The sequence below is a fragment of the Aedes albopictus genome, chromosome 2 (assembly GCF_035046485.1).
Source record: "Aedes albopictus strain Foshan chromosome 2, AalbF5, whole genome shotgun sequence".
Taxonomy (NCBI): domain Eukaryota; kingdom Metazoa; phylum Arthropoda; class Insecta; order Diptera; family Culicidae; genus Aedes; species Aedes albopictus.
The window spans coordinates 326879086-326903061 of NC_085137.1; positions in this window are offsets into that span (position 1 = coordinate 326879086).

Consider the following 23976-nt stretch of genomic DNA (forward strand, 5'->3'; position numbering starts at 1 on the left):
TAATCCAAGATGGCGGCCATGGAATGGTGGTTTGAGTTATTCAACCATGCAATATGGGTATCTATCGATCGGGCTTGACGAGTAGAAGTCAAAAATAGATATTTGACGCCATTTTGGAATCCAAGATGGCGGACCATAATCCAAGATGGCGGCCTTGGAATCGTGGTTTGAGCTATTATACCATGCAATATGGGTATCTATCGATCGGGCTTGATGACTAGAAGTCAAAAATAGATATTTGACGCCATTTTGGAATCCAAGATGGCGGACCATAATCCAAGATGGCGGCCATGGAATGGTGGTTTGAGCTATGATACCATGCAATATGGGTATCTATCAATCGGGCTTGATGAGTAGAAGTCAAAAATAGATATTTGACGCTATTTTGGAATCCAAGATGGCGAACCATAATCCAAGATGGCGGCCATGGAATGGTGGTTTGAGTTATTCAACCATGCAATATGGCTATCTATCGATCGGGCTTGACGAGTAGAAGTCAAAAATAGATATTTGACGCCATTTTGGAAACCAAGATGGCGGACCATAATCCAAGATAGCTGCCATGGAATGGTGGCTTAAGTTATGATACCATGCAATATGGGTATCTTTCAATCGGGCTGGACGAGTAGAAGTCAAAAATAGATATTTGACGCCATTTTGGAATCCAAGATGGCGGACCGTAATCCAATATGGCGGCCATGGAATCGTGGTTTGAGCTATTATACCATGCAATATGGGTATCTATCAATCGTGCTTGACGAGTAGAAGTCAAAAACAGATAATTGACGCCATTTTGGAATCCAAGATGGCGAACCATAATCCAAGATGGCGGCCATGAAATGGTGGTTTGAGCTATGATACCATGCAATATGGGTATCTATCAATCGGGCTTAACGAGTAGAAGTCAAAATAGATATTTGACGCCATTTTGAAATCCAATATGGCGGACTATAATTCCAACATGGCGGACCATAACCCAAGATGGCGGCCATGGAATGATAGTTTGAGCTATGAAACCATGCAATATGGGTATCTATCAATCGGACTTGACGAGTAGAAGTCAAAAATATATAGTTGACACAATTTTGAAATACAAGATGGCGGGATATAAATCCAATATGGCGGACCATAATCCAATATGGCGGTTATGGAATGGTGGTTTGATTCATGAAAACATGCAATACGGGTATCTATCGATCGGGCTTGACGAGTAGAAATCGAAAATAGATATTTGACGCCATTTTGAAATCCAAGATGGCGGACCATAATCTAAGATGGCGGCCATGGAATGATGGGTTGTGCTATGATACCATGCAATGTGGATGTCAATTGATCGGGCTTGATGAATGTATGTCTAAAATCGATATCGGACGCTATTTTGAAGATCAAGATAGCGAACTGTAAAACATTCGTTTACCATAAAATATTTAACTTCTCCTTGCAATTTTTTGCGTTGCAACTGTATGGAGGACTGAGGAACATCGGCGGCAGAAAGCCGCCGATGTTCCGATAGTCCGATGCGCCGTGTTTGCGTCGATTCACTTCTAGGCGAACAGCACATCGAAGCATTTGCCCGGTAGAATGCGAACAGAGGTGTTATCCCTTTTTTAAGTCCGACGAGCGTAAGCGAGTCGGACAGCATACGCTTACACGTTGTAACGCAAACATATTTCTACTGATTGAGATTTAAAACCACGGCTCCGCAATTCGATAGGTAGATCACGCTATGACCACATTTATCTATGGAACCTGAGATCTACATGAACCTTTAACACTTTCTCAAAGTGCCGTTGAAAAATGGTGAAAGCACTTGATTAAGCTTTAATTTATTTTGACAGAGAAAAACATGAAGAATCATCATTTACATTCAAATATATGAAACTAATAAACCATGGAATAGAACTTGACTTACCTCTCTTCAGCTTAGTGTTTTTCTTTTTAAGATAGATACTGTTGTTTTGTAGATTGTGTGGAAAATACAATGGCACTCTATGCCGTAGAAACGTATCAGTAGATTTAATGTATACTAAGTATGCTTCGGAATTCTGGATTTTTGGCAGTATTTTAATATGGCTTTTATGTCACCTGGAATCTCTTTATTTTCAGCATGATCTTGCGGAACAGCGGCATGTTTACCCATTCGGCTATATGGGACTTCGCATTTGCTCCAGTCCCCCTCAATAAATAAACCCGAGCAAAGCCGGGCAATTCAGCTAGTATGTTTTAAAAAATAATTTAAATCTATTTGCACAAACAGCTTTAGCACATTCATAGCTTCTTAGATAAACGCGGGAAAATTGTGGCGTCGTTGATGACATTTTTTTTTTTCGAACAGTTTGGGTTCGTCTGCGCCTGTGATGTTCGTGTGGAATAATGTCAAATGTAGCGCCAGTAACCGTTTTTTTTTTCAATACCTTTCCCTTCCGTGACCGCTCTCAATGCGTTTATCTCTTCCAACATCTTTCTATAATTATCTATAATCAACGTTGAACCAATCGTTCCTTCGGCTCCATTCCACATACCCAACGTAGATTCTAGCCGCCTTGTTGATGGCTGCTTTTATCTCCTCCAGCAGTCCTCGAAAGGAGCTTCATTAAGCTCGCCCTCGTCGGTAATGCTGCTTCGAAATTTTGCGCATTAGCGGTAGCGACATCCCGTCACTTCAGGTGGTCCAGATTATATTGGAGACAGCTGTCGTGACGCGTCGGTACCGCACGTTATAAATCACGGAGAGTTTTTGATGCATTTTTACCATCACCAGGTAGTGGTCAGAGTCGATGTTGGTGACGTCCTGATGTCGGTAATGTCGGAGAAGTGACGTCCATCAATCAGGACGGAGTCGATTTGAGGTTTCATCAGGTGTAACGATTAAGGAGGCTGTGCTTTGGTGATTTTCAGGTGTAACGATAAAGCAGGCTATAGGGCACTGCATTGTTATGGTTTTGTATGGGATTTTGACGTTTCTTGGCCTTGTTGTTTACAAAATTTCTGTAAGAGTGAAAGAGAAGGCGCGAATTTCATGCAGTGCCCTATGCTGAAAGTAGATGTTACATAGTGTTACATCACGGCATACATATCACAAGGCAGGCTAGTAACCTATGTAAACATCTATTTTGGATGTAAACATGTGACGTCATTCTTATCGTTTTTCACATTGATCAAATGGGTGGGGTGTACTCAGCCACTTGTCATCCAAATACTACCCCACAGTAAAAAAGCGAGCCAACATCTCTGACCCCCATTGTGCGTTGAACCCCATTTTGACAGCAAAATTTGTAAACAGTAAACTTTTCTGGACCAACACTTGAAAAGCGCGTAATATTTTCCACAACAAAAAAGAAAATTTTCGAAAATACTAGAAGAATTATGAAAAAATCAAATTCTCTTAGCTGAAATATGTTACAATAAATAAAAACATGTTCTAATTAGGCCGCAATTGGTGATGTAAAGAACTTTTTTTGTTAAAGAAAAAATATCACTCGTAAACTACGCCTAAATCAAATGTTTGACCTGAAACAGATGATGACTTCAAAAACATGGCCGCATCGCAGCTGGTTGGGTGTACTAGATCACATATGAACGATTTGAAATACGTCACCGTGTGTTACATATTTCCAAATTATTGGAGGTGGCAAAATCAATTAGTCGTAAGCTGTTCTCGTTCGTCAGCTGGTGGGCTTTTCAGTTGTCGATTAAAATTTCACTTCTTGGACAACCTGATTTTTCAAGTATCCTATGATGATCTTAATTTGTGGCTTGGACAGCTATCGTACACACAGATAGAAGCAGCTCGTATAATGAGTCCCTTGTCATCATCAGTGTTTCCGGAGTGCGGGCACATTGATCATGCTGAAGTAGAAGAACTGACCCTTGATCCTCAACTTGAACATTTTTTTGTTGATCGGGCACCAACCGATCACGCAGCTTTGCATTTCACCCATCACTATAAAAGCTGTTGCCCAGCTTTGGTAGATGGTATTATTCCAACACACTTTCTGCAATGCTACAATGCAGAACTCGTTGTTTGTTTCTGACTTAGAAATACTGTGAATTTTTCTTATAGATAGTGAACGTGGATCAACATTATGTTTAATTTGAACGGCATCTGAAACCCTTCAAAGAACCGCATGTCGGTTTTTTCAAATCCAAATTCAGATGGTAGTTTTCCGCGTAACTACTACGTGGCTACGCATAAACAATAACTCCAAAGATGACCCAGTTTGATGTATGTATTCAACTTTTTTCCACCGCTAATGAGGTTATTCCTCCATTGCAGAGGGAATGCACCTTTTAAGCACACATCACTGCGGTTGCGTAGGTTAGCCACAAAACGCCGCCGATCACAAGGCGATAGATCAATTGGCGCTAATCGCCCTCCCGTTGTTGAGACGTTTAAAGTTTTCTCTGCCGCCGCCAGTGCAGTGCAGTGAGTTTAGAGTTTAGCGAGCTACTCGGCATTTTTCTCCGCATCTCGTGCGAACCGTGTGATTTGGTTTCACAAGATTTACAGTGCAGCGCAGTAGGTGCATTCTGATGCAGCGTCGTCCCTCGCGCACAGATCAAGTGTGCATATGCTCATTGGGTGCAATTATTTTTTGTAACGATCCATATTTTCATTGTAGCATTAGTATGGAACCGCTGGATCAGCTGGTTGCATGCAAAAAGAGCTCCATTGGATCTATCCAATCCGGAGCCGGGGAGTAGTGAGTACACATATAAATACGTGATCTAGAAAAAGCATGAGATTATTATGGGTTATGGTAATCGATTATGTAACGCCGTAATTCTTGTGAACACCTTCTTGGTCGGAAAGTTTGCCCAAGAGCCAATACCTAGTTATAGGAGCGATGCTTATGACAAAGCTCTTGTTTCGTCGCGGGTCGATCGTTGGTCGCATTAGATGGGCTTCTCCGGGGGCGCCAAATCAGTTTACTGGAAGGATCTTTTGCAAACTTGACGTTTGGACATGGTTTCCATGAGCATGCTGCAGAGAGCATACATGAACGGCTGGACCATGGCGAACCGATGTACACTGCGCGGTGGGTCGAGCTAATGGGTAAATGATGCAAGTGAAACAGATACTGGATAAAGAAAATCGTGGTTTGGCTTGGTAAAGAAAAGCAGGTGAGTTTTTTTTGCCCTATCAGTGTCAACATCGTTTACCAGTTAAAGTTCATTCGGCGAGTTTTCAGAGCAATTATTCCTGTATGTTAAGCATCACATAAAATTGATCGGACCGATACAGCAAAAGCCGAACAGTTACATACAGTGATAGACATTCGTTTAGCCGTGTCAGAAAACTCATACAAAAGATTTTATGATGAAACTTTTCTATTGTTGTGATAGTATATCTAGTACTGTGTTTAAAAAATGTGATGCATCACACTTACATATACACTGAAACAAAAACGAGGGTAAAAACCCTTCAAATGTCATTTTTTGCCTAGACATTCGTTTAGCCGAGGTAAATAAAACTGGTTTTCAATAGGTTTTTTTTTGCAATTTCGTCAGTATATTTCGAGGATATACCCCAAGGTATTTAGTTTATGACGTGTTAGCAAGATAATTTACCTTAAAAGTTTATTTATTTGTGAAATCCAAAGAAATATAAAAAAAAATGTCAAGATAGGGAGAAGCGATGATAAACAAATTTAGGAAAAAGGATTTCTGTAAACACTCAAACGTAAGCTAGATTAGCAGTTTTGAAAATATGGCACAGAATTATTGTTAGGAATGTTCAAATTGTTGCATGAAATGTCATGAAAAAATTAAGCATTTTGATTTTTGGTTGGTTAAACCTTAAAATGGGATTGATAAAAGCTAAAATAAATAGTTCTGCATTGAAATAAAGACGTGTCCTAATGCCTGTGGAGTATACCTGTTTGATACTAGCATTACTAAATGAGTTAGAAGACTGCTAAGTGAAAGAATTACAAAAAGTGTCAGAATTTTTGTCTGTTTATTTAAAAACAGACGTTCATACAAAAATGCTAGAAATTTGAATACTTTCGGTGCCATTTCTCGAAATGTGAGCCGTCCAATGTATGTTATTTCAGCCAGAATACAGTCTAGAAGATATTGGGAGCTATTAGAAGACGTAATAGTAGTAAACGCTGTGATTTATGCAAGTGAAACCATCATATGATCAAAACAATTCTTTAATACGTGACTTTTTGATGGTTTGCGTTATTTTTTTCTGTTAAAAACATTGTTTTTCGTAAATTTTCAACCTGCACTCGTCATGTAACTTTCATTAGATTCTTTTGAAACACTTCCGATAAAAATAACAACATCAAATCTCAATTTGGAAACATTTACAATATTATGACATATTTATATGAGATACATGTAAAATTAATATGGCAACACTTCCGAGCAAGATCTAATTCATTATTTATAAGTCGATCCATAATGCAGGTCACCATACAAAATGATTTTGTAGGATATTTTCGAAATTTGCTAGTTTTTTATTATGGAATTCTAAAAATTGTACAATTCGGCCAAACGAATGTCTAGGCAAAAAATGACATTTGAAGAGTTTTACCCTCGTTTTTGTTTCAGTGTATATGGAAGTGTGATGTATCACATTTTAATAAAACAGTGCTAGGTATGCTTTCACTACGATAAAAAGAAGTTTTATCATTAAATCTTTTGTATGAGTTTCCTGACACCCTTTTTTTTTAAATTTTTTGGCCTCGGCTAAACGAAATCTATCAAATGATACTAAGTTCCACAATCGGATTCACCTTTTACATACAAATGAATCAGCTTGTTGAATATTCGCCATGTGATAGCTGAGTCGGCAGTGGCCAGTCAATGCTTTGGTCAGCGTGCTGCAGTTTTGCTTAGACAGATTTGTAAAATACTTCGCCACCCTTGAAGACGACTCAGTACAACACAGTTTTGTTTGACGACATAACTCCAAACTATTCTAGTATTGTTTATGTTGAGTGGCAGCACTTTGATACCGGAATAGCTGACTCAGGGCCAATGAAGTCATATAATGATCCTGTGCAAGCTAAGTCATCGGCCAATTCATTTCCAGCAATGAAGGATTAACAGGTATTCAGGCCTAGAATTAGAAATAAGTTTAAATAGCAGCCTGATTACACCGTTCAACACTATTTTTTTTATAGGATGAGAAAAAAACAGGAGTTTGGGACCCGAGAAGTGTCATAGTAAAATAATTTTTGAAAAATATTGGCTCAGAATTGCGGTATCTCTATTTGTTTCTATGATATTGAGCAAAATAGGAAAGATTTCCGTCGGGGTCTAAAAAATGATCAATTATGCTGATTTTTCAGTGTTTTTTGTCGACCTAATCTCAAGATAATGGCTGAGCTGCCCCAGATGATATGGTAACCAATACATCATTGCCAACAATTAGCGGAAGGCCTTTTAAAGTGCAGAATGCGATGACATTTCGACAGAATCCATTTAATTCATTTATTTAGTTAACATCAAATTCATGATACACTGGAACCTCTTTTTATGCACATGGCTGGGACTGCATAAATTAAAAATGTGCATAAATTAAAAAGGCATATAAAAAGAGGGAAATTTATGCATAAATTAAGTTTGGGCTTCAATTAGAGAATCTAGTTCGCGAGAACAGGTCTTGCTCCTAGGCAGTTAAGGTGGGACTCAGGGGGTTTCCAGAAAGTTCCCAGAGAGCCCAAAAAGGGGGTTCCAAGGGGCATCAGGGGCGTTTTAAGGGATTGTTTCGGGGGATTTGAGAAGCCTTTGAGGGTGTTCTGTCAAGATTTTTTGGTGTTGTCATGAGATTACGGGGAATTCTGGGGTATTTCAATAGTATTAGGTTGGTTTCAAGGGCGTTCCAAGGGGCTTTATTTACAATTCAAGGGATCTCAGGAGCCTTTAAAGGGCGTTGCAAGAGATTTGAGGGGTGTTTTAAGGTATTTCAGAGTCTGCTCTGAAACTTCCTGAAACGTCTCAAAAATTCCCTTTCAACCCCCCGGGGATCCCATGTAACGTACCTGAGACACTCCAAACCCCCCGAAAACTCCTCCGTAACGCTTCCATAACGCCTCTGAATCCCGCAGAAGAGGCTCTGAAAGGTCCTAAAATGCCTCCAAAATCCCCCTTAAACCCCCTCGGACCCCATTAGACGCACCTGAGGGGCATGTAACGCACCTGAGAGGCTCAAAACCCCCCGAAACTCCTCCGTAACGCTTTGTAACGCCTCTTAATTTCGCAAAAAAGCTCTGAAACGTTTTGAAATGCCTTCAAAATCCCCCTTAAACCCCCTCGGACCCCAGTAACGTACCTAAAAGGTTCCGAACCTCACGAAAACTCCTCGTAACGCTTAAGTAACGCCTCTGCATCCCGCCGAAAATGCTCTGAAACGTCTTGAAATGCCTCAAAATCCCCATTAAACCCTCTCGGACCCCATGTAACGCACCTGAGAAGCACCGAACACCCCGAAAACTTCTCCGTAACGCTCAAGTAACGCCTCTGAATCATGCCGAAAATGGTCTGAAACATCCTGAAATGCCTCAAAATATCCTCCTAAATCAAAACCCCTAAAAACGCCTCCGTAACGCCTCTGAAACCGGCCTAAAATGCTCTGAGACTTCCTGAAATGACTCCGAAATCCCCTTAAGACCCACTCGGGCCCCATGTAACGCACATGAGACCTTCGGAAACAGCCAAAAACGAACCTGTAACCTTCCTTTGCTCTCCTTTGTGAACACCCCTTGGCCGCCGTCGCAATAGTTCCCGTTATTAATAAATATTCTTATGCACAATATTGGTTCTGAGTAGCTTTCCCTCTTTTTATGCAGGGCATAAAAAAGGTGCATAAATTAAAAGTGCATAAAAATAGCATGCATAAAAAGAGGTTTTAGTGTAATACTGAATCAACAATTCGCCGCCATAATACTCGATTTGCAGCTGCAGCTCTCCAATGTCGGTCACGCCCAACACTCACCAGATCACGCTCCACCTGGTCCGCCCATCGTGCTCTCTGCGCTCCACACCTTCTTGTGCCAACCGGATCAGTTGCAAACTTCAGCTTTGCAGGGTTGTTGTCCGGCATTCTTGCAACATGCCCTGCTCACCGTATCCTTCCGGCTTTGGCCACCTTCTGGATGATGGGTTCGCCGTAAAGTACAGCGAGCTCGTGGTTCATCCTTCTCCGCCACACACCGTTCTCCTGCACGTTGCCGAAGATCGTCCTTAGCATCCGTCGCTCGAAAACTCCGAGTGCTTGCATTTCCTCATCGAGCATCGTCCATGTCTCGTGTCCGTAGAGAAACACCGGTCTTATTAACGTCTTGTACATGGTACATTTGGTGCGGGGGTGAATCTTTTTTGACCGCATTTACTTCTGGAGCCCATAGTAGGCATGACTTCCACTGATGATGCGCCTTCGTATTTCACGGCACACGTTATTGTCAGCTGTTAGCAAGGAACCGAGGTAGACGAATTCTTCTACCACTTCGATAGTATCCCCGTTTATCGTAACATTGCTGCTAAGGCTTGTCCTGTCTCGCTCAGTCTCACCTACCAGCATGTACTTTGTCTTAGCCGCATTCACCACCAGTCCGACCTTTGCTGCTTCACGTTTCAGACGGGTGTACAGTTCTGCCACCGTTCTAAATGTTCTAGCAATAATATCCATGTCATCCGCAAAACAGACAAATTGGCCGGATTTCCTTCACTGAAGATCGTACCCCGGCTGTTGAGCCCGGCTCGTCGCATAACACCTTCCAGGGCGATGTTGAATAGTAGGCAGGAAAGTCCATCACCTTGTCGTAGTCCCCGTCGAGATTCGAATGAACTGGATAGTTCGCCCGAAATTCTTAAGCTGTTCTGCACACCGTCCTTCGTTGCTCTTATCAGTCTGGTAAGCTTCCCGGGAAAGCTGTTCTCGTCCATGATTTGCCATAGTTCTGTGCGGTCGATACTGTCGTATGCCGCTTTGAAGTCGATGAACAGGTGGTGCGTTAAGACCTGGTATTAGTGGCATTTCTGGAGGATTTGCCGTATGGTGAAAGACGACGGGATAGCACTTTGTAGGCGGCATTCAAAATGGTGATCGCTCGAAAGTTCTCAAACATTAACTTGTCGCCTTTCTTGTGGATGCGACAGATTATCCCTACCACTACCTGCGCTGCCGTTACTGTTTTGTGACCATGCGTGTTGCTTGGGTTACCACTCCCTTTGTCCTCGGAAGGCAGGTTGCGTTGACACTACGCCTGTTTTTAACTGCACAACAAGTATCAAGAACTGATACCGTGTGCACAGTGATTTGACCTTCCTGCAAGTAAGGCCCAGCCAGCACACAGAGGACGCATTGACATGGGCCTCCATCTATCCCGACCTTATCGAGAATCCCTTTCCAACCGCGGGCTCGGATCCAACCCAGTATATCGATGCCACGACAGCAACGCTACCGCGATGCTCTTCCCGCGGCCACATAGTCGCTCTTAGGATCCATTTCTACATTTGTACCACCTCTTGTATATATCATCTGCACTAGCTATTCTCCGAGTTCACGCGCCAGCTCCTTTGTAGCTCCAAGACGTGTGGATGATCATGGCGAAAATTTGATCAAAAATGTTGGAGGTTTATTATTTATGAAAATTGGTAAAAAAAATCGTAACGTAACTTCTGCAGGACTTCAGTACATAATATCTGGAATATTTTCTGACGAAATCGTGATGTTATTTTCAATGGAATCCTACGAAACATTTTCTTCTATAGTTCAAGCAAAATGTCGAAAATCATGGAAATATTCTGGGCAAGAATCAATGGAGAAATGTCAAGTGAAAATTTTGAAGAATTTTCCAGAAGATTTATTTCCTGAAAAAAAGTCATTTCGGATTCAGGCTTTCTGCAGAAATTTCATCAGGGACTTGTTATTATTGGGGAGACTGAGGAGACTTGATCCTTGGGGAGACTTGTTCCCCCATATTTTCTCGGAATCCAAAACAGTTTTCTTCTAGCATATTTTTTTTTCCAAAACCACATCTGGACAAACGACAATGTTTTGGCTACAAGTGATTTCGATTGTGCATTGCATAATTTTTAATGGCTGATGGTTTGTTTTCAGTCCTTCACAAATCTTTTAAACGATTCCGAAAAATCTCAATAACTTTGTGAAAATTGAACCAAATTGTGTCAAAATTTCACAGCATGTAGTGAAAAAAGAATACTATCAAAAGTATTTATCCAAATGAGGCTGTTATAAAAATATTTTAATTAATGCAACAACAGTGACATGCAGAGACTTGATCCCTGAAGGATTACACACACATTATACATGTGAAAAATAAAAATCTATTCGGAAGCCTCTATTTACTCGGCATTCTAGTATATTCAATGATGATTTGATAACGTGTCAGATAATTATTATTTTATTACACACCATAAAAAAGGGGATTAAGTCTCCCCATTTTCAAAATACAGCATGTCCCTCAAAATTAAGGTAAATCTTACAATTTTAAATACACCATATTCATCATAAATACAAGAAAACTTGAAAAGAATGAAGCTTTTCTCTTTAAATTAACCATGTGCTCAAAAGGGGGTCAATTGTGACCCATTTTTGAAAAATACACCATAAGACATGCCTCCATAAAAACACAGTTTTGCAAACTTTAACAATAATTTAAAGTCCCTCTGTTGTGTATAAACTTGCAATAGATGTTCACTTGCCATTCTGTACGAAAAACGGATCTAGTTTTAGTTTTGCGATTTTCTTAAAGTTAATGGCAAATTAATAAAAAGGAATCAAGTCTACCCAGTCTCCCCTAATAATTAACGGCACTTTACCACTTTTGTGGCATTTGTGTCCGATCAGGGACTTGTGGCATAGCTATTTAAAGCAGTTAAACAAGATCTTCTTCGGCTGGGATTTTTTTCAATATTCTTGAGCATGAGATATTATCCACGATATACTAATCTAAATAGTTACTTACGTAACGAGTTGCAAACATTTAAATCTTTCAGCACGAGTCATATGCACATTAATCCAACAAGGCTTGCCGAAGAACTTTTATAAGAATCTTCAAAAGATTTTTGCTAAGATATTCTAAGCAATTTAACAAGAATTTTGTAAGGAATTTTGAATTACTCTGGCTGTTTTTCATAGGTATATATCACCTAAAATTCTTAAGCTTCGTGGTCGTGCGGCTAAACGATCAAAACGATCAATTCTGACTATACATGTCAATGGTTGCTCCTCCGTGATTGATCTGAACTAGTACCAATTGCACTGAGATCCAACTGAATAAGGGGCTGGGACATTCCACTTATTCTCATAGTGCAATTTTAGCAGCTCATGCATATTTGATCAATAACGGCGCCGGCCAAGTCCTTATAGTCAGCTGGGAAGGGAAAGGAATGTTAGAGTGTACTGGTTGTTGCTACTAGAGACCGAGAGCACTCTGCGTCCCACAACCCGCATGGACTGGGGTATTTGGATAGGGGATATTTATAGTGTTCGTGATAGATTGTGTGGTGAAATAAGGTGAATAAGGTCAAGCGGCACAGCACGCTTTGGTTGCATAACTTATAGGCGTTATATATACACTGTGCTGTGAGTAGAAGTTGGAAGGGAGGGAAAAGACTTTTTTCAATTCGTTTCTGGTTCTAGCGATGGCTATGAACATATGAATATACATGAGTTGTATATGTAGAGAAGAGAGAGCGAGAGAAAGTGGATAGAAAGATACAAAGTAGGAAGACAAGGACGGGCCAGGGATTGAACCCATGACCTTCTGCATACGAATCAGAAGCGGTAGCCACTAGACCACCAAGCCCGTCTTTCGTGGTCGTGCGGCTAAGCCTTTTGTCGCAACGTGCTAAGGAGCGCGGGTTCGATTCCCGCCGCAGCTGTCAGGAAAAGTTTTCGGCTGTGCCACTGTAGAAGATTAATCAAGTAGGCGACCCTGGCGATATTAGATCAAGTAGGCGATTAAGTATCCCAGAGCTGACATTAGAGTAATATAAATACAGGAGGAGCTAATAAATCTATTCATTCGATATTTTACCACTGAACTAGTAACAAGTCTTTTATTCGATCTACGACAACTCTCCCATTCAAGAGGTTATGGGCCTTTGGATCAGCTGAACAGTCTTGGAGAATCACTGAAGCGAACCGGTCGAAACTTTGGGTCAGCTCAAGATGGAAGCGAGCAAGGTCGTTTTGGAGCGCCTGAACAACGCCAACTACGAAAGCTGGAGATTCAAGACAGAAATGTTGCTGATCCGGAAGTCATTATGGAAGTATATTTCGGAACAAGCGCCCGTGCCGGTGACCGCCGATTAGAAATCCGGGGACGACCGGGCAAGGGCAACCATAGCGTTATTCGTTGAAGACAGTCAACACTCAACCATCATGAACTGCAAGACCGCTAAAGAATCTTGGGAAGCTCTGAAGCAACGTCATCAAAATGCGTCGTTATCGTCGAAGGTCACTATCCTCAAACGAATTTGCCAAATGGAGTACCGCAATGGAGAAAACATGGAACGTCATATTCAAGATATGGAATCGCTCTTCTCCCGTCTAATGCTGGCCCCCCCCCTGTCTAATGCTGGCCAGAAACTGGATCCGCCTCTGATGGTAGCCATGGTTTTGAGGAGTCTGCCTGACTCATAGGGCACTGCATGAAATTCTCTCCTTCTCTTTCACTCTTACAGAAATTTTGTAAACAACAAGGCCAAGAAACGTCAAAATCCCATACAAAATCAAAACAATGCAGTGCCCTATACGATACTTTGACGACGGCATTGGAGACGCGGTCTGACAACGAGCTTACGATAGAACTTGTGAAAGCGAAGCTGATAGACGAATCCTTGAAACGTTCCGGAACGCACAACTTCGGAGAATCAATTTTGAAGATTGAAGCTGGAAGAAAGCAGATCTTGTGTCATTCCTGTAACAAGCCTGGACACAAAATGAAAGATTGCCTGTTTTCAAACCGTCAGCGTCGACAGGAGAATCAAGGATTTCGTTCGAAGAATCAAGCCCAGGAATATGTGGATCGTCTATTCCGGAGCCAGCTGCCATATGTGTGGAGAACAATATTTTTTCGAAAATTACGCAGAGCTATCCGGAATGACCGAAGCAGCAGTTGCTGGAAAAGGTAGTTGCACGTTGATGTGTCTGGATGACGTTCGCAACCATCATGAGTTTACCGATGTTTTGCACGTGCCAAGTTTGGATGCTCATTTGGTGTCAGTGGGAAGATTCACTGAAAAGGGTGCGGATGTCCTGTTCTCTCAAAACACCTGCAAGATTATGAAGAATGGCAAGGTCGTTGCTACTGCAGACAAAAGCGAAGGTTTGTACCGTTTGAATCTCCTGAGGAATAAGTCACTGAAGGCTGAAACGAAACACCCGAAAAATTGCATTCACATGTGGCACAAGAAACTTGGACATCGGGACCCGGATGCTATAAAGAAGCTCGTGCGAGAGGACCTAGCAACCGGGATTCGGATCGAGTCCAGGCTACCGTTCCCCAAGCAAACCGGAGAACAGTCCAAGAAGATGCTCGACTTGGTGCATACTGATGTATATGGACCCATGAAGACGATCACTCCCGGCGGAATACGATATTTCATGACTATGATTGATGATTTCACGAGATTCACGAAGGTATATTTTTTGAAGCGAAAGGATGAAGTACCTGATAAGATCCAGGAATGACGGAGACACGATTTGGGAAAACTCCGGCCATCATTCGCTCGGATTCAGGAGGAGAGTACAAATCCAAACATCTTGGTCGTTTCTATCGCAATAAAGGGATCACCCCGCAATATACAGCAGCATACAGTCCCCAGCAAAATGGCATTGCAGAACGGAAAAACAGAACACTCGTTGAAGTGGCTCGCTGTATGTTAATTGAAGCAAACATGGATGTACATTTCTGGGCTGAAGCTATCAATACTGCAGCATACATACACAATTTGCTCCCGACAAGATCAATCAAATCAACCCCCTACGAAGCATGGTTTGGAAGGAAACCTTACCTGAAACATGTTCAAATGTTTGGAAGTCAAGCGTTTGTTCGTCCAGAGGATGTGTAGGGATGAGTTTGGCTGGAATGCCGTTTCAACGGCTATTACCCACATCGTCTGGGAGCTACAGAGGAGGAGGCGCGTGGACTCGGAGAATGGCTAGTCCAGATGCAGTACAAGAGGTGGTCCAGGGGTTCGGAGTCGGCTTCGTAGGTCATACCGGTGCCCTGCGGTCGAGATCGACCCTTACAACGATTAAGTGGCCGCGGAGAGGAAGTCCCGGTAGCTGTCGTGGCGTCGGTCTACTGGGTTGGATCCGAGCCCGCGGTTGGAAAGGGGTCCCCGGCAAGGGTCGGGGTAGGTGAGATCCTGCTGTCTGCAACCTACGGGTGCATCTGATAGGGCCTGAAGGGTAGTGATACCCTTCCTTTGCGGGCAGGTCAGATCGGGTTGCACGTGGGCATCAGTTCTTGATGTCCGCTCAGCAGTAGGGCGCGGGCGGGGTTGACCCTGCCCGCCTTCCGAGGACAAGGGGAGTGGCGAGGACCACTCGGGAAATTGGCTAAGCGCCAGCATGCTACCGTGATGGACTCTCCAAAGCGAGTCATCGATGTTCGTTGCTGCAGGCTACGCAGCTAACCTTGTGGGTGCGATGTGCACTAGCCCCTCTCTGAAGCAATACCTTCTTGGTGGTTCCGGAGAGACGTAGGGTTTGGCAACCATAGGAATGGTTTAGTGGGTACGAGGAGAGAGTAGTCCTGGATTTTACTTTTGTTGTAGAAGACGGCCTGTCAGACCTACACTACCCTAACCTTCTGTTAGGGTGTCTGTTGAGCAGATTATCCCCCTATGGTTTAGAAGGAAAAAAAAAAAAAAGCGTTTGTTCACCTACCGGACCAGAAAAGGACAAAACTAGACTCAAAGGCAGTGAAACTTACTTTTGTTGGAAACGCGGACTCTAAAAAAGCTTATCGTTTCGTGGAAAAATCAACAAACAAGCTGACATGCAGCAGGGATGCACGTTTCATCAACGATGGAAAAGATCTTCAAATCCAAGCAGTGGAGCAGCCTGGAAATATTGAAATCGATTTGAGCACACCAAAGGAGAATGGCAGTAACAATCCTGTACCAACGTTTGATGATGATGAAGATTCGTTCGTGGACGCTAGTGAAGGGGAAACCAGCTCCAGTGCCGAAAGCGAGGATGATGTGGTGGAGATCAATACTTTAAGAAGATCCAACAGAAGTACGAAAGGAGTGGCTCCAAGTCGTTTCAAGGTCGGTATGGCTAAAAACCAACTTCCGGAGCCTCGCTCGTTCAAGGAAGCCGTGGAAGGACCGGAAAGTGAACTTTGGAAAAGTGCCATCAAGGAGGAGCTGATGTCGCACCAAGAGAATAAAACGTGGGATCTAGTACCACTCCCACCTGGACGAAAAACCGTAGGATGCAAATGGATTTTCAAGCGTAAGTTAGACGAACACGGAAATGTGGCTCGCTATAAAGCAAGACTGGTTGCTCAAGGCTTTACTCAAAAATTTGGAACCGATTATGATGAAGTCTATGCCCCCGTCGTTAAAATGGTAACATTCAGAACACTTTTGTCTGTGGCGACCCAACGGAACATGCTTATCAAACATGCGGATGTGAAAACTGCATACCTGAACGGAGAACTAGAAGAATTGGTCTACATGCGTCAGCCAGCCGGCTGTGAAATCGGCGACAAGAATTTAGTTTGCAAGCTTCGCAAAGGACTATATGGACTGAAACAATCTGCAAGAATTTGGAACAAAACGTTGGACAAAGTACTTGCCAGTTTGAAGTTCAAGCCATACGTCAATGATCCCTGTTTGTATGTGCGAAACGAAAAAGGAAGAACTGCATATTTGGCTGTATACGTAGATGATTTTGTTGTGGTATGTAAAACCGAAAAAGAATATCAAGAAATCATCGATGCCCTGAATCGTAACTTCCAAATAACGTCGCTGGGCAATATGAAGCACTCCTTGGAATCCAGGGGATCCGTTCGGAAAATGGCGTTGCCCTCAATCAAAAGACGTATATGCAGAAGCTTCTTGGACGATTTTACATGGACGAAGCCAAACAGTCAAAAATTCCCATGGATCCTGGCCACCTACTACCAAAGGAGGAGGAACCAGAGCTACCAGAGCTTGTGAAAGTATTAGTTTCGCGGAAGTTGTTAAAAGTAATACTGGGACTAAAATTAAAAAGAAAAGTTACAGAAAGAAAAGCACTGCGAATGATGAAGTGACTCGTAAGGCTCGTCCGGTCATTGTGATCAAGCCAAAAGAGTCCAATCAGAGTAGCGAGGATACTCGCAAAGTTATGAATAGTAAATTAGATCCAAAAAAACACAAAATCAGTAACTATAGACACGGGAAAGATGGCTCTATTATCGCTGGGTGTGCAACAGGCTACAATATTAATGTTGTGAAAGATGGCATTCAAAGCGATTTGGGTGAAAACTATAATGCTGTTGTTCCCTCATCGGTGCCAAGACTTAAAGTGAAGGGCATGAGCGAGAAGTTTTCCTCCGATGACTTCATTATGATTTTAAAAGATCAAAATGAAGACATCGCCATTAATGAAGTAAAAGTTATAAGAATGTATGAAAATCCACACCTTAAGTACAATAAGTACAATGCGGTAATTGAGGTCGATAAAGAGACCCATAATTGTTTGTTGACCGCCGGAAAAGTATTCATAAAGTTTGATAGATGTCGTATTGTTCCCGAAATTCATGTTTTGAGATGTTTCAAATGTGGAGAATTCGGGCATATGAGTATGAATTGCAAAAATTGTGAAGCATGCTCTAGATGCAGTGGAAGTCACAAGACATCCGAGTGTACGGCAACCGTTTTGAAATGTATAAACTGTAAAAAGGTCAATGTAGAGCGTAACATGAACTTGGACGATAACCACGGTGCATTCAGTCATGAATGTGAAGTTTTCAAGAGGTTGTATAATAGAAAAAAGAGCAGCCTACATTTTAATGAATAGCAACCAAGTTCCAGAAGCAATGTGAATCTTTTTGATATTTTATATTTGAATATAGCCGGGTTAACTACAAACTACGTAGAATTACGTCAGATTGTAGAAGAAAAACATCCAAATCTAGTATTTTTGTCTGAAACGCATATTGTTGATGTAAATGCTTTTGATCAGTATAGTATTCCGGAATATAATGTGGCTGCCTGTGTATCACATTCGAGACATACTGGCGGAGTTGCTATTTATGTCAAAGAATCAGTTCAATACAAGCTTCAATTGAACGAGGTTTGTGAAGGAAATTGGTTCTTAGGCATTGCGGTTGTACGTGGCATGAGGATCGGTAATTATGGTGTTTTATATCACTCTCCCAGTTCAAATGACCAGCGATTTATTGAAATTTTAGAAAACTGGCTTGAGGTATTCTTAGATTATAGTAAATTAAATATACTTGCTGGAGATTTTAATATCAATTGGTATGACAATCCGAATTCGAATCATTTGAAACGGTTAGCTGACTTTTTTAATTTGAAACAGACAGTAAATGTTTATACGCGTATTTCCCAACACAGTAAAACTTTGATTGACCATGTATATTCAAATTTTGATTCTGTTAGTGTCGTTGCAAATTCTGATTTAAAACTTACTGACCATGAAACTTTAGTTATCAATATTAACGAATCTAGTAGCGAGGATAATGATCTTGTGAAATTGAAGTGTTGGAAGAAATATTCGAAACAAGCAGTTTCGAGTCTCGTCGCAAGACATGTGGATTTTCATGCAAACGGCGGTTCTTTAGATCATAAATCAGCTGTTTTAACTGACGTCTTGAAAACTTGTACCAATCAATTAGTCGAATAAAAATTAGTTTCAATTAAAAACTCGAACAGCTGGTACAATTTGGATCTTTTGCGCCTTAAACGCAATAGAGACAAACTGTATAAAAAATGGCGTAGAAGAGAAAGTTATAGCAATTGGAAAAGGTACAAGGTCGTGCGTAATAAATACTCGCAACTGGTTAAACAAACTAGATGCGAGTATATTCAGAGGAAAATTGATCATCATCAAAACAACAGCAAAGAGTTATGGAAAATTTTGAAATCTTTGTTAAAACCTAGTAATTGTAAACCGCGGTCCATAACCTTCAACGGCACACTAGAAGAGTCTGAACAAGTTATAGCGTGTAGATTTAATGAATATTTCGTCGATAGTGTTTCATCTATTAATCAATCAATTGAATTAGTAGATGAGCCTGACGAATTAAAACAGCCAATTAGTATTAACAGTAGATTTGAATCTTTTCACCCAATAACTTTGGAAGAATTGAAAAATATTTGCTTTTCTATGGGCAAAACGGCTGGCGTAGACAATGTAAATGCGAGAGTTATACAGGATTGCTTTGATGTCATCGGACACAACCTGCTGGACCTGATCAATGAATCGTTACAAACTGGGCACGTGCCGCACGTTTGGAAGGAATCATTAGTGATTCCCATTCAAAAAGTTGCTGGAACGATTAAAGCCGAAGAGTTTCGTCCCATCAACATGTTGCACACTTTAGGAAAAATTTTAGAACTTGTTGTTAAAGGCCAGCTGTTAGCATATTTAAATAGATTTGATTTGCTAGTACCAGAACAATCGGGATATCGGGAAGGTCATTCCTGTGAAACCGCATTAAATCTGGTGCTAGCAAAATGGAAAGAAAAATTAGAGCGTAAAGATACGATTGTTGCTGTTTTTTTTGGATCTGAAACGCGCTTTTGAAACAATTTCTCGGCCCTTGTTGTTGAAAACAATAAAGCGCTTTGGATTTGCGGGTTCTGCATACAGATGGTTCGAAAGCTATTTGTGTGAAAGAGCCCAACGGACTGCTTTCAATGACTCAATTTCGAGCCCCGTGGCGAACAGCCTTGGCGTACCACAGGGGAGTGTATTAGGGCCCGTTTTATTCATTATGTACATAAATGACATGCGGCGAGTCTTACGATTTTGCGATATTAATCTCTTTGCTGATGATACCGTTATATTCATTGCAGCCAAAGATTTAGGGGAAGCCGTTTCACAAATGAATGCAGATTTACGTTCTCTGAGTAAATGGTTGAAGTACAAACAGTTGAAATTGAACATAAGTAAAACTAAATTCATGGTCATTTCGCGGAATCGAGTAAACTATGAAGTCTCTGTAGAAATTGATAGTGAGACCATTGATCGCGTGCGCGAAATTAAATATCTTGGCGTGATTATTGATGACAGACTAAAGTTTGACGCTCACATCGACAATGTCATCAAGAAAATAGCCAAAAAGTATGGTATTCTATGTCGATTAAAAAACGATTTGACTATTGCTAGTAAAATACAGTTGTACAAATCAATCATTTCTCCACACATTGAGTTCTGTCCATCCATTTTGTTTTTAGTTAATGAAACACAAATATCAAGGCTACAGCGTTTGCAAAATAAAATAATGCGGTTGATTTTAAGATGTAACAGATTCACTTCCTCAACTTTTTTGTTGGACGCCCTTCAGTGGTTGTCAGTGAAGCAAAGAATTGTGTATTTAACGTTGGTGTTCATTTTTAAATTAAAGAATGGTATGCTGCCTAGATATTTGTGTGACCGAATTGAAAGAGGAAGTGACATTCATAGTTATAACACTAGAAACGCGGATCAAATACGAACACCCCACTTTTTGCATGGTGCTTCACAAAATTCCTTGTATTATAAAGGTATAAATGTTTTCAATTCGATGCCTGACCACATCACGAATGCAGTAACTCTATCACAGTTTAAGAGACTATGTATTTCACACGTAAAAAGTGCTTTTTGAACAGCTACTCTGTTGACTTTTTATTCTTGAGATTTTGTATCTTGACGAAGTTTACCAACGGATATTTTGTGTGGACAATTTATATTTTTGTAATAGGAGGCACGAACAAACTATAATGGTCACCTCGATGATGATGATGGATTTTATATTTATTGACGTAGTATTATTAACTGAATTTATTTTGTGTAGTCTACAAAAGTTTGAGTCTCGCGCGCGGTGACAGGTATAAATGACATTTTTGTATTTATTTATCATATGGAATATTTCTACTGTTGAAGGATTCTGTAGATTAGTAGTGAGTTGTCTAGTTGAATGTCGGGAATTTCTTGAGAATGAGAATATTGCCGACTGTTTTGACATCGCGCGAACGTTATCAATCCTCGCAATATTTTTGATTTTCTGATCTTTCATGATCACTAGTAACGCTTGCAAACATCTGTAGATGAGAGCAGCAGTATTTCGAAATTTATGTTTTTGCTGTACAGTATGACAAATTATAATGTTGTTTATATCTGTGAAAAGAATCAGACCGTATTTAGTTTGCAAATCTGATTTCATTGATCATAATTAATAATTATCTTAAAGATATATCGTCTAGCTCAAACCTTTGTAGGGGTATGTGGCGGGACCATCATCATCATCATCACCAAACAACAACCAGTATGCTAGTCTGATAGGAGGATTGCTGTATGTGGCCGTCAACACCCGCCCAGATAACGCAGTAGCTGTTTCAATCCTAGGAAGGAAGGCCAGTTGTCCAACACAGTCGGATTGGGTTGAAGCAAAAAGGATTTTACGTTATCTGAAAGGAACCATGGATTACAAATTGCACCTTGGCGCCAATTCTTCTCCGCTTGAAGTCTACGTGGATGCTGACTGGGCAGACAATGCTAAGGACAGAAAATCAACCACATGATATTTGTTCCAATACGCAGGAGGGATGATTTCATGGTGCTCGAGGAAACAGGACAACGTGACACTAAGCAGCACGGAAGCAGAATATGTGGTCTTGGCTGAAAGCTGTAAGGGTTCGTTCAAATATTACGTAACGCTGAGGGGGAGGGAGGGGTCTGGCGCTGTGTTACGCTTCATACAAAATTTCAAAATTTCCCATACAAAAGTTGTTACGTGGGGGAGGGAGGGGGTCCAAAATTGTCAAATTTTGCGTTACGTAATATTTGAATGAACCCTAAGGAGTTGAACTGGATCCTGCGACTCTTTGACGACCTTGGAATCCCTTTAAATTTACCAATCAAGATACACGAGGACAATCAAAGCTGCATTAAACAAATCGGTGCAGCAGGCGTCAATCGTAAGTCAAAACACGTTGAAACCAAACACCACTTTGTAAGGCAATTAAAACAAGTAGGCATAATAGAACCCCAATATCAGTCAACTGAAGAGATGATAGCTGATATGATGACCAAACCATTACAATTCATCAAGCTTTCACGTTTTCGACAAGCTGCTGGGATTTTTCTATCGAGGAGGAGTGTAGATGATTAATCAAGTAGGCGACCCTGGCGATATTAGATCAAGTAGGCGATTAAGTATCCCAGAGCTGACATTAGAGTAATATAAATACAGGAGGAGCTAATAAATCTATTCATTCGATATTTTACCACTGAACTAGTAACAAGTCTTTTATTCGATCTACGACAACTCTCCCATTCAAGAGCCACTGGGCGTTGCATGCTAGAAATGTTATGGGAAAACTTTTCAACATCCTAGGAGATTTTTATTTTTCTGAATAGCATACAAGTTGTCCTAATTTTTCGAAAATCGTACCCCGACTGTTGAGCCCGGCTCGTTGCATTACACTTTCCGGAACGATGCTGAATAATAGGCATGAGAGTCCGTCACCTTGTCGCAGTCCCCGGTCAGGTTCGAATGAACTGGATAGCTCATCCGAAACTCTTACGCAGTTTTGCACACCGTCCATCATTTCTTTAATCAGTGTGTATGATCAATGCAGTATGCTATAGCAGCTCTCTGCACCCGGTGATAGTCCGGATGTCCGAGACCTCTCATCGGGTACGAAAAAGGGTTTAAAGTAGAGTAGGAATAAAATAATAAATTAAAAAATCCCTTGAAAAATTATCGATTTTAGTCATATTGAACTAATGTGTTTTACTTAGATATTGCAAGAAAAAGGAAAGCTGTTTTACAATTGGAGGCATAAGATATTTTTGCCTTTTCAATATTAGGGTATTTTGATGAAATACAACAAATTAAACATTTAAATCGGCCTAATTAAAAAAAAAAAAAAAATCAGAGAATAAATCAGCTTCTTGAATATGATTCACCGATGCGTCAGTCTCAGAAGTATAAACGAAGCACAAAATGGAAAGAAACAGTGTTAATCTGTTAAACAGAAAAAAAAAACACCAACAATCCGAAGCGGGCGATTGCGTGGCGAAACCCCCGTGTATCATGCCAGTCAACGCTCCCATTGCTTATCATTTCAAAACTTCCGATTCATTGACCTAGGTTTAAGTTGAAGAAGGAAAAGTCAATAATTAGACAACCATCACGCATGGGCTAGATCCTTTTCGCGTTGCCCATAGGAAAGTCTAGTTCAATGTTCAATCCTATGTTGCTTTCAGCCGCGTCGAGGCTGGTTTGTGGTGGTGGCGAACCTCGGTGGTCATCGACCACAGCTGTCCCCGCAGAAAAAGATCGCGATCGTTTTCTCTTCTCTGGCGACCTCCTCTTCGACGAGGCGAGATCATGTCGATCGTCGATCGCATCGTTAGTAAACAGCCTTAAGCCGTTTTTCTAAGACCACTAATCATCACCAAGTGCACGAGTTCACACCACACTGACTCTATTGCGTGAGGAGTTAAACGTTACTTTTCCACTTGATAGCCCACCCGATTGCAAGAGATGCGTTCAGTATGCGGTAATCTCCTGACGACAAGAAGCAACAAGTGGGGTGCAATTTTCGCGTTCGATTTTGTCATTAAGCGATTTCCAGCTGCACTGGGGACAGGTTTTCCGCACTCCCTGGAAATGTGAACCGGTCCGGTTCGATGTGGGCAGCTTTCTTTCCGATTTACACCAGTAATGACCAAAGTTGTTTACGCATTATGTGATACAGCTCTAAAAGGAGTTACGTTTTCATTACACGTAACAGAGAATACTGGTTTGTTTT